At 32.3% G+C, this 13,126-nt stretch overlaps 1 non-coding gene across 1 annotated transcript; it reads right to left on the bottom strand.

Moving 5' to 3' along the window:
* Positions 1 to 12,372: 12,372 nt before the first annotated feature.
* Trnaa-agc (transfer RNA alanine (anticodon AGC)) lies at positions 12,373 to 12,445 on the bottom strand. The gene has a single exon. It is a non-coding gene; the product is annotated as a tRNA-Ala (tRNA).
* Between the last annotated feature and the right edge of the window lie 681 nt (positions 12,446 to 13,126).

Here is a 13,126-nt window from a genome sequence, read left to right as displayed (position 1 = left end):
TAATAGGTGCCCAGATTCTAAACAACGATTACCTTCGAAAGCAAAAGGCTACAAAGTTAGCCACTCTTGAACTCACCCTAAAGTGTTTCTCTCTAGTCTTTGGTCATTGTTTCCTGGCCTATTTCTGGTGAATATTGTTGTTTTTAACCGACTTTAAAAACGGAAGAGGTTCTCAATTCGTCGTTTCGTTTTTTTTTATGTTTGTTACCTCAAAATTTTCGACTGGGTGAACCGATTTTGATAAATCTTTTTTTATTTGAAAGCTGGAGCTTCTGACAATCACAATATACAATACTTCCAGATCTGACAATGGCATCCATGAGAAAAACATAAAAGTTAAGTTTGCTATACATACGTACAGCAAAGTGGATGATAAATTTACGAATAACTCAATATCGCGCCAACCGATTTCGATGATTCTTTTTTTATTGAAAATGATATACTTCAAAGATAGTTCGGTGAGAGTTTGGTTAGGTTCTGATAACGGGATCAATGACAAAGTAATGGAACTCTTCAATTCTTAGGAGCAAAATAACGATACTCGGCCCAATCTTTTTTATGCTATTCGGATATTTAAGTCATCTACCATAACATAGTTATGGTCAATTAATTGTCGTAGTTGAATATGAGGATCAATAGGACTCCTTAACGACTTACAGTAAGGGTGCGAGCTGTGGCGGAATTTCTGTCTGTAACTTTTTTTTTATGGAATAGGAGGGCAGACGAGCGTACGGGTCACCTGTTGTTAAGTGATCACCGCCGCCCACAATCTCTTGCAACACCAGAGGAATCACAGGAGCGTTAAGTTATTGAGACTAGAATTACAATAATTAATTAGATTGGTTAAAAATACGCAATTATTTTTATGGTATGTAGTGCATAATATATGTATAGTTTTGGAAAAGTGTTTTTGAAGACGGTTGATATTTTTTTTTGTTGTAAAATTTTTAATAGAAAAAACTTGAAAAATTATTGTATTTATTTCTACTGTTGATTAATACTTTATTATGAAAATAGTTGCTTTTATTAGTTCTGCAATTGGATTATAATTAAAGTTCCTATAAATTACAAAATCAGATTCTTTAATGCATCGATAGACTTTTTCTATCAGAGTAAAAAAGAAAAAGAGCAGAGTAAAAAGACATACTTTTCTTGGATGATTCATGTGATTTTATGCACCAGATCATATAGCCATATAGTACTCGTATTAACGGTCTTACAATTGTATAGCCGAAGAATGTTTTTTGTCTAAATACCTGTTTTTGTACGACGACCAAAATTTAAATCTAGATACAAGTAATTGTAACAAGATACCTAATCATTTTGACTTTTGTTATAAATTTAAATGTCTTTTGAATTAATATAAAACCTTAGATAATTTTAGATAGAGTGTCTTGCTGTTAGACAGCCGATAATAACAGGACAGGAATAATACTTTACTGGGTGTGCCAAGCTACGTCTTACACTCGCGATTTGTATGACAGTTTGAGTTTTAGTGTGCGTGAATTGCTTAAAATAGAGGTTAGTCCTAAAGTAAATTTTTTTCGACGTTTTCACAGCTGTCATAATCTATCTAGACGTATAAATTATCTAAGTATAAAACTATACAGCATACAATAATAATTACTTCTTTGATATCATTTATTGATTTTTTCCTTCATTATCCTTTCAATTTTAAATAAATCAATAATAATAGATTTCTGAAGTTATATTTTTTCAGGCACCAAATAATAATTAAACATATCTGTATCGTGTAAATCAAAGTCATAACGTGAACACAATCAGTTATAGTATAAACTAGATATCACACACTTGTTTTCGTAGGGGGGAGGACACATTGTAAACAACTCCACGCGGTTTGCCAAACAATGCCACACAAATCAAATTAGAACTCTCTTTCTCTTTTTTCCTTCCTATGTCTATATTAAACTACATAATAATATTGATTTTGCCTTAATTAATATCATTTACATTTTTTTCTTAAGAAGTGAAAATAGTGATTATACTGCTCATAATTGTAGTGAAGTAGCTCAAAATTCTGATCGATGTAATTATTCCGCGCGTCACATTAAGACATAATATTATGCTAAGTCTCATTATGCCCTTCTAACCAAAACACAAATAATGCTTGCACAGTACTGCTTAACGGCTGAAAAAGGCGCCACTGTGGTACCTCCATTCTGTGCAAAGAAACGTCGTAACTGTAAGAAGCAAGAAAAGATAAACTGGTAAAGCCCACAAAATGAATAAATTGAATGTGGTGCAATGTTAAATATAAAATAGATTCAAAATGATTATGAAAATATTAGCACTAAACAATACTTATAAAGTTGCAACATCATGATAGAAATAATATTGACTACAGTTGGTTCTCTACACAATGTTATTTTGAACAGTATCTGATTTCAGATGTAGTCATTTTTCTAAATAGTAATCATAGCCAAAGGTCTATTGCATAGAATTATGTTGCTAAGACCACAGAAAAGCTTAAAAAAATCTCTTTAACGTATGCTGTGGTTAAAACTAACGTTGTTGATATGATTAAATGAACTAAAACACTGTAGGCTATTTGATCAAATGAGTATGAAATCAATATTCATTAGCCGAAATCCTAAGATCAGCTACAATCGCAATAATTATCTTATTATCTTAATTAATTATTGTATGGAAACATCTATATTATTTACTAACTTTGAATACTTTGAAAATTACTTGAAATAGTAGATTTTACGTTAAAGTTGAATTGCGTTAACATAAATATAAGGCAAATGAAATATAAAGACAAATTGCCAATAAATTTTGATACGTAATTACCGTTCAATTTCAAATAAGGGTTGATGGTTTCGAAGTTTTAATATTTAAAAATACATTTTTCATCAGTTTCCCGACGACTCTTGATTAACTTGTAAAACGCCAACGAAGCAATTGAATCTTTAGAAGTTCAAGTCTGTTAAATTAAGGACATCCCATAAATTTTTATTAGAGATATAAGACTTACTTTGTACTCTTTTCATTTTAAATAGGACATCGATTAACGAGCTTAGGATCTACTTCATTATAGGTGCTAGCTTTAATAGTCACATGGCAAATTCTTCCTTCATTCTCTGTATGTCGAGTCTAGTACCATGTGATTGTCATCGTAAGTGTTATGCTATGTATTAGTTTGTTCTTACCATGGATAACCACGAAGATCCTGACCATGTGACCAGCCTTGCTCCATCGTATATATATCTCAGAAATATTATCTGCAACAGTATCCTTACTAACATTTAAAATGCGAGTTAGTTCATTTCTCGGCTTTACTATTTAGCCGATTTCAGCTTCCATGCGCTGTGTTGTCAGGACGGTACTAAACGGTTATCTTCAAAAGAGTGCGTGTACTTCGTAGAGGCAACACTCCTGAGAATTCTCTGGTGTTGCAGGAGAATGAAATAGCCGTTGATTATTTTACATCAGTCGAATAGTAAGCTCGTTTGTCATCCTCTTCCATAAAAACAATAATAGTCCATATAGGTGCATAGTAAAAAACACTAAGTATAGCAACTTATCTCGACACTTATGGCATCCTTCATGTCGTGCTAAAGACAAACTAGTATAGGAACATAGTATTTACTGACACATTGGGCCGGTAGTCTTCAAAAATACCAAAAATGAGGCGCAAATAACCATAATATACTGTAGTAAAAATGTATCCTGTAAGTATCGAAGGACCATTATTGAATCAGAGTTTTAGTCGAATATTGTCTATGGTCGTTTTGTGCGGATAAATCGCCAATCTGACGTCAGATGTCAAGCATGATGAATGCCGAACAGTTGCGAGGTAACAAATACTTGCTAATGATTCGATTTCTGAACGACAATCAGTCTTCTGTTTTAGAATGTTATTTAATGATATAATAACGATCAAGAGGCAGGAGTCTGATGCATTGGAGCGACCAGATCTGCGACACCGCCAGTAAACACGTCCACGAAGCTATACACATTTGCTGAAGACCGTAACAAATGGAAAGCGATCGTCCAGAAAATAATTTGTGGCGGTCACTCTAAACAATGAAGAAAACGACCCAAGGAGAAGGAATATAATGATAAGTCTCATACGGAGGCGTTTTACACAAAATTTATCGGCACCATTCCACAAGGGCCAGCTTCTGAGTTTCGGTGAGGCTTTGTGTCACCCAGCGCCAGTATAGTATCTTCTTACGCGAAGATGCTAGTGTAAAATCTTACGAACGCTTCCCGATCCAATCTGCAAAATATACTGAACTTTTTCGTTGCTAATTAGTTTATTTTTTTGACTTAATTTTTTCACTACTAGCACATTTTCCTTGGAAGCCTTCGAAGAACAACCATTACATTCTTCATCCCCCAACAATAGACTACCGCACTTAAATTCTTTATGGCCTTTGCCATTTGGTAATGGCATTTATGGATGACGTCTCTTCTAAAGCAACCATCTACTTTACGCCATTTTAAGTCTGACTGATGGTTTAAGGCCACATTTGAAATCATAAGAAATCATCGCACGAAAATGTTCCCGACGAAGATCCAATCCGAAGACACGACAATTCAATTTAGCGCTCAAAACAATATGAAGGGTTTTTTAAAATTCGAATTATCGTAGTATTAGCCAGGGCTCCATACATAAAAACTTTCTGAGTGACCTGGTATTCAATTTGAAAGCAAATTTCTATAACAATCTAATTCCGTCCTTTTGAAGGACATCCAATTTATCAAGGTTTACGCACTTTCCTTGCCGATAATATCTCTATTTACTTTTCGTAAGGACATCATGATTCTATTTTATCTTCTAAGTCCCGTAAGTAGACTACATTTACTGTAGTATTTTTCTTTATAGACTCTTTCCGCACCTACTTTTTATTCAATACCTTAATATATATAAATCCAGTTTCGTGATGTTTGTATCCAGTGAACTCATAAGCCAATTAACGTTTAATGAGGATAACTTCATGGAGTGCAGTTTAGTCCAACTTGAGATATTTATTGAAGCACAGCTGTCAAAGCTCTGTTGTGAAACAATTTCATTATAAAAACAGGAGTATATTTTACGAAATAATTGTTGATGTTATGAAATATTGTTCACAAATTCATAAAAACCAGTATTTTATTTATTACGTACAGAACAACGTCTTTCGGGTCAGCTAGTTTGTTATAAGCTTACCAGTTAAATAACGTAAGGAATCTGAATACAATCTGCTAATCGATAATCGATATTGGGTTTCACAGACGCTTAATGGTTTACGTTAGACAAATACACAACACGCCTGTGGTCAACGTACATGGAAATCAAATTGGATCAATCCCCGATCTGCTGTCGGACCCATATAACTGATTGTGTTCCTTAATCCAACACACTTACCAATATGATTGCACTATTGTGTGGTTCTGGATGTAATGTGTGACCATCCAAGTCTTTTTTTTATACGCCACGTGATTTGTGATTCAAATCAGTCCAATATAAGGTAAGATAATTTATTGGGTACCATATTAGTTACATAGTTGTTATATAATATCTGTTAGAAAGTATAAATTGGTACAAAGTTAGTATCTTTAATTTTACAAGTCCAGGTTTCCCAGCCTCTTTCCCCTACATTAATAAAAAATAAAATAAATGGAATTCGCGCGCATTATTTAAATAATTGACAAATAAAATTTTAAAAACAAAATTTTATGAACGATGCGAGAGTTGAACAAAGTATACAAGATTTTATAACGACATGTCACTCGAACGATTAGCTCAGTTGGTTAGACCAATGGCACGGAACGCCAGAGGTCGTGGGTTCGAGTCCCGCATCGTTCATAAAATTTTGTTTCTTAAATTTTATTTGTGTATTAATCCTAGAATTGAGGGTTATCACTTTAAAAACATAACAAATTGATTAAATTATTGATTTTAAGCTTAGTACATTTATAAGTATTTACTGTATCATCGTAGTTTAACTTTTAACCATTCGAATATTTCATTTTTACAATACTGCGCTTAGTCTTATCTATAGAACTCCTATTTTGTTTGTATAATTTACTATACAGATAACTTCCCAGGAAATAATATGTTCTTAGAGCACGGGAAGAAAGCACTCAGTCTATTGTATAAAACCCTGCCTGATGACGCGTAGGTTGAGTTTTACTTCAGACAATTTTTGAGTTTGTATTTTATATTGTGGCATACATAAAACCATGTAGTAGTCAAGTTAGTAACAAAAAAGTATTTAAATATGTATATAGATATAATATTCTTACTAAAAGCAGTTCCCTGCAAAAAGGGTCCGAATATGACACACTCAAATATAGCAACAAGATTGAATCTCACAAGAAATGATACTTATATGTACGGACGTGAATCGGTTGCTCAATTCAATACGTCGATATTGTTAATATCTTTCTGTTGACACAAGTATCATAACCGCGCTGAATGTGTTTTACTTATGAATTATTTATAGCAGAGGCGATTTATTGCATGTGTCTGGTATGAGTATTTTCCGTTTTAATAAGGTTGTAATTGACTTTTTTGTCCCTTTTTTCATTCGCTCTATTCTGAATCAAATTCATGTCGAGACAACAAAAACATTTCTTATAAACAATGACTATAATGATTAATGACAGAAGACAATGATAATAATTATTTATAATTATTACACACGTCATTGCTTATGTTTTAAGAATAGTTTAATTGTCTGTTTTTTTATTATTTATTATATTTTGGAATATGTTGAAATAAATATATGTTAAAGTAAATATTACTTTACTTGAAAAACTATTGTAAAATATATTTAAGTAGTTATTTTGTGCATATAATATATAACATAGTTACATTTTATAACATACACAAGCGTTCTCGCACTTCAAGGCCGATCAAGGTAAAGGGATTATTCTTAGTCTTTTGGAATGAATTTCTAAAATTATTACTGAGAAAGAATAATTATTTTAGTTTTGTTTTAGAAGTACATAAAATTTTATTACAACCGTAAATATAATAAATAAAACCAGTTCTAAAGTAATGTAATAAGAAGTCAAGGAAAAAAGTTGATTGCCTCATTCTTTGATCGGAAAGGTCATTTACCGACACTTGTGCTAGAAGATGGAAGGACAATTACTGCAGACTGGTATGTCAATCGCTGATTGCCTGTTGTCTTGGAAAAAGTTCGACAGGAGCGCCCTCGAAGCAGGATCCTTCTTCATTACGACAATGCTTCAGCGCACTCCGCAAAACGGACTGTTGAATATTTGACTATGGCAGGTGTCGATATAATGAGTCATCCGCCATAGAGTCCTGACCTGGCGCCTTGCGACTTTTATTTATTCCCAAGAACTAAAGATTAAATTCGAGATATTCGCTTTACGAGCCCTGAAGATGCGGTGAAAGCGTACGAAAATGCCATAGAAGAGACCCCTAAGGAAGAATGGGCCCAGTGATTTTCTCAGTTGTTCCATCGAATGCGACGATGTGTAGAGAGGAACGGAGATTACTTCGAAAAACAACATAATATATTCTCGTATTCTATTAAATAATAGTAAAATTAAACGATAACACTACTTTTGTATTACAATAAAGAATCCCTTTGAATGTGTGATAAAAATGGCGTAGAAATTCGCCTTAAATATCCTAACTCAGGATATTCGTTCATTTAATCCACAAGCTTTTTGATCACGGATAAAACACCTTTTATGGATGCTGATATTGCATTCTTACGTTAAGAAAGGCTTACAGAAGCAGTTTACAAAAGGAATTCCAAATAAATCACACAAAATTGTGGCAGAAGGGGCCGAGAATAGATACTTATCGGTTTTAGAGTGTGATTCGATCTCCCAATTCAATATGATGTAATCTGTTAAATATTGATTTGTAGTTTATTGTACTCCTTTGATACTTGCTTTATAATATATTAATTATTATTATTAATATTTATAAAAATGCCAGAGCAAATTCATTTTACTTGTTCCAATTAGTTTGGTCTTCATTCACTAATTAATGTCTAAGGTGATCTGCCAGTGTTGATAGACTTTTTTTATGAAAATAAGGGACAAGACACGTCCTGCCTATTACAATGCAGTGCCGCTCAGGATTCTTGAAAAATCCAAAAATTCTGAGTGGCACTAAAACTGTACTCGTCTCCTCTCATAACTTAACATCCTTTGTCTCAACATAAGATGTTAAGTCTCATTTGCCCAGTAATTTCACTAGCTATTCTGTTTGACGGCCGAAATAGGTTGTGATACCCATAATCTTGCCGATATCCTGTGCAAAGGAGCCTCCCACTGGCTGACTTCGTTCTAACCCTCCATTAGAATGTGGATGTCAAGCCCTAGTATTCATTTTGTGTATTTTAAATAAATTTAAATGTCTTTTATTAAGTTATCTAATGAAGATAATAGTATAGTCTGAACAAGGAATGAATCAACGCCGAACAATTTACTAACAATCTCATTGAATTTATGATGAAGTTACAATTTGATTTCAAAATGTTTAAATATGCCTTCTATAGTTAGGAATTTACACGCTTTTATTTTTTTGATTCCTCAAATCGAGTTTTTTTATTGTATGTATAAGTAATGACATAAATCGCTATGATAGGAACTCAATCTCTTTTCATATTCTTTTTAATCTTTAATTTATTATGAAATTGCATGTGCTCTCTTTGACACTCATGTTGTAAGTAAATTATTATTAATATAAAATTTTATTAAATTATGAATTTTTATGTTTCATGGTTGTAAAATAACTATAAAATGACCGAATTTATAACATCAAATAATATTTTCTTTGGACAATTTACAATTTCATTATAGCAACAAAAACATTTGCGATGTGAAGTAGAAAAAGTAATTCTAACAAATTAGAATTGTATGTTGCTAATTAGTGGGCTATTTGAAAGGGCTTACGTGTTCATAAAATTTATATTTTATAAATGATGTGGAAGCAAGTCCCCAATTATATTTCAGCCTTTGCTCGAAACGTTTCTCGCGGTAGCGACTACATAATATTTGCCATTGATATTTTCTGCATAAAAATATCTGGTGAATATACAAGATTATTTTAAGCAATTTAGAATATTTTTTTTGGTTATTCAAATGGCTTAATAGACACAAAAACGAATAATTGTATGTTAATAAAATTGTCTTTTTAGCAATTTTAACGCGTATTTATTACAATATTGTACAGGAAACTTACAATGATTTACGTTATACACAAGTAACCATCCCTACTCTGTTTTACGCAAATTAAAGTTAAATGTTATAAAAGTTACTTTAAGTTACACTTTTTTTAAATTCAATAACTAATAACATATTAATACGGTCATATAATATCAAGCTCTACTATTGTTCTTGATCTGGTACTACAGAATATCGGCTCGAAACATTTGACTCGATCGTTTGACGTAAAGACATTGTTCTAGTATCTTCTGCTGCGTAAGAATTCAATTATAATACCACATGCGACAAACTAAGATGTCTTCCCCACCATCTAAATATGTGATGTTCCTTGCGCAGTGTTTCCAGATCGATACGACAAGGGTATCCTAAAAACCGCGAATACCTAAAAAGCCGCCTAATCATCGAACTTTTCTTCTTTATTTCTTTTCTATGAGAACTCCAAGTAAAACATCATTATGTTAATTAACAAGCTGACCCGACAGACGTTGTTCTGTTCAATAATTCTTGATGTTGGAATTACTTAAAATCCGATCTTATACTCGAATAATCTGATATAAAGATCTTAGCTAACCTCTGCTCAGTGAAATGAATATTTCTACCAAATTTCAAATCGGCGGAAATCTCTTATATATATAGATTAACTTTGACTACCAATAGTCGACTCATAATACCTAAGTATCCATCCCTACTCTATGGTATTACCGACAGATAGCATTAGATAGTAAGTCTATCTGATTTTTAGAATTCAAGCTAATGTTTAAAAATATGTAATAAATATCTTGCAGAGAAATAAGATTGTGTTTGATTTACGTGGTCTTAATAATTTGAGATACCTCGTATATGATTAAGTAACGAATATACGATGTTCGAGATTCAAATGCTTTCAACGCAAATAAAATGCCTTTGAATTCCAACTCATAATTTCCACATCCTTAAATCGATCCGCAAAATTTATAATTATCTGAAGCAACAAAGAAATCAAAAGCACTAACGTCTGAAACCCTTAATAAAATATCGTAAGGTTGACGACAGGTGTATTACATTAACGTTTTCCAAACTGTATTCAGGGCTATTAGACCCTAGAACACAAAAAACAATAGCACCTTTATAATAATATATATATCTTAAATGTATATCCATTGAGTGTACTTTTCGTTTCTTTTCAGTGATCCGATCTTCGTAAATAAAAAACAATATTTCATTGTAGTATTGTATAATAGGAGAGTATAGTTTTTTTTATGAAAATAAAGCACGAGACGAGCAGGACGTTCAGCTGATGGAAATTGATACGACCTACCCATTACAATGCAGTGCCGCTCAGGATTTTTGAAAAACTCAAAAATTCTGAGCAGCATTACAACTGCGCTCGTCACCTTAAGACATAAGATGTTAAGTCTCATTTGCCCAGTAATTTCACTAGCTACGTCGCCCTTCAGACTGAAACACAGTAATGTTTACACATTACTGCTTCATGGCAGAAATAGGCACCGTATTAGTATTGTGTAACTTATATGGCTTAGTGGTTATTTGTTAATATGTAATTCTTTAGGTTTTTTTGGTTTTTATCGTTACCTTTAACTAAAAGTAAAGAAAAAAGAAATTACATTCCTATTTTCTTAGTTACATTGAATGTGAATTTGACCGCGCTCCCTAAAGGACTGTCAAAGCATTTATGAATGTGTTATTAATGTCAGTGACTTGTGTCTAATCTGTGTTTTAAAGTTTTTTCACAGTTTATAAGATTGGAGATTATAGGTAAAATAGATTATATGAAAAGATTGGAATTGAAAGTTGAAACAATAAAAATTAATTAATAAGGAGTTGGCATATTTAAAGAATAAAATCTAAGGCGCGGACTGACTAGGATTGTAAACGCTACAATCAATAGTACAATATTTGTATGTGTTTATTCTAAATATACATATTAATTTGAATAATTGTTCGGTTTAAATTTTTAGAAAAATACAAATTCTTTTAAATTCCCTAAAAAAAAGTATGTTGCTATCGCTGACAATTCAGAGATTCTTAACTACAAAGTTTTGTGGGAAGCAACTTCCAATTTTTTTTTGGGACATTTCAAATTATATATAAATACTAGCTGACCCAGCAAACGTTGTATTGCCGATATTAAAATCGTGATACAAAAGTAACTGTTGATCGTAGATGGGTGAAAATTTGAAATTGTATATATTTTAATGCTGACTCATAATCCAACAAATTTAAAAAAAAATGTCAAAAAAATTCAAAAAAAAAATTTCGTGTGGACCACCCTTAACATTTAGGGGTATGAAAAATAGATGTTGGCCGATTCTCAGACCTACTCAATATGCTCACAAAATTTCATGAGAATCGGTCAAGCCGTTTCGGAGGAGTACGGGAACAAACATTGTGACACGAGAATTTTATATATAAAATTCTATTCGGTTCAAATTTTTTTTAAACACTGTATTTAATACGTCGGCGTATTATCATTGTGTTATGTTGTAATAGACTCTCTAAGAAACCAATTTTTGTGGATATTGAGGTATGACCGCGCCTTATTGTCATTTCTTTTATTGTTTAAGATGTGTTTTAATATTGTGATGTTATTATTTAAGTGTATTAAAAACTATAAAGTAATAAAATAAATCTTTTATTATTTCAGAGCAACACATTATCGTTTTATCAATTGGCCAATCCTAAAAACTATCATATATCTATGTAGTACATTTTTTTGGAAACTTCACTGGTGAAGTGTGAGTTGTAAGTTCTGTTAATATTTGTATATTGTAATACTGTTTGTTTCCTATACATGAATAAATGACTATTTATCTAGAATCATGAAACTTGGTCTTACGTAAAAGAATAATTTAAGACTCCGTTGAAAACATCCACAACATATTAATAGAAAAATTGTCTGTTTGCCATTGTTTTAATTATATTTTCTTTAAGTATTTCGTTTAACGCTAAGAGTTGTAATGTTTAATGTTGTTATTTTATCAGTACGGAACTCGTGTAGCTTCCTCATTATAAATAATAAAAATTATAATTATTTTGTGTGTTATTTTCCAAGTTTGTAATTTTTAATTATTTACAACTGGTGCAATTTTTTACACGTCATTTTAAATTCAACAAGCAGGCGCACGTGTTCTTGATTTTCAGTAGCCGGAATATAAAATTATTTATTGATGTTTTATTATTTATTAACAAGAAAAAAGAAATTGGAGGCGCCGGGTATCGATCCCAGTACCTCTCGCATGCTAAGCGAGCGCTCTACCATCTGAGCTACGCCCCCGTAGCGAAAGGGATTCAAAAGCGTTAATATGTGTATCAATAGTGGAAACTGGTTTTATTTTAGCAGTGGAAAGTCGATTACGATTTCATAGCATTGTATATAATTCGAGTATATTAAACGCAATTAAGAAGCAGGTCCTAGGTTATTGGGTTCTGTTTGGTTTAATGTCTTGTGTGCTAAACAAATAACAGAGTACTCAACGGTGGTCTCATTCCGTCGCCATATGGCAACGGCAGCATACAGGAGGTCAAGCTAGAAGAAAAGTTATTTCCTAGAAATGAGACTTAACTAAACTGTGCTTAAAATGTAATATGTATTGTGAAAAAACCTGCTAGATTTAAAATATGAGATTCTCAATATAATACCAGTTGGAGATTTCTGTGCACTGAATTCCGGTTTAGTGGACTTCATGGCCGATATTTTTTCTTCCCATGAAGTAGTAATGTGTAATCGGTTTGCAGCGCTCTGTGGATAGTGAAATTACAGGCCTAGTGAGAAATTTTAAGCTGCTAAGCTTGGTTCAACATTATCGTTAATATGTAATTAAATCAGTTGATTTCACCCAAAGACATTTTTAATTTCTTCTGTTTATAGTATAACGTTTCTTTTTTTATGGAGAAGGAGGACAAATAAGCGTACGGGTCATCTGGTGTTAAGTGATCATCGCCGCACACATTCTCT

The sequence above is a fragment of the Leptidea sinapis genome, chromosome 5 (genome assembly GCF_905404315.1).
Source record: "Leptidea sinapis chromosome 5, ilLepSina1.1, whole genome shotgun sequence".
In the NCBI taxonomy this organism is placed as follows: Eukaryota; Metazoa; Arthropoda; class Insecta; order Lepidoptera; family Pieridae; genus Leptidea; species Leptidea sinapis.
This window is presented reverse-complemented; position numbering and strand designations above follow the sequence as displayed.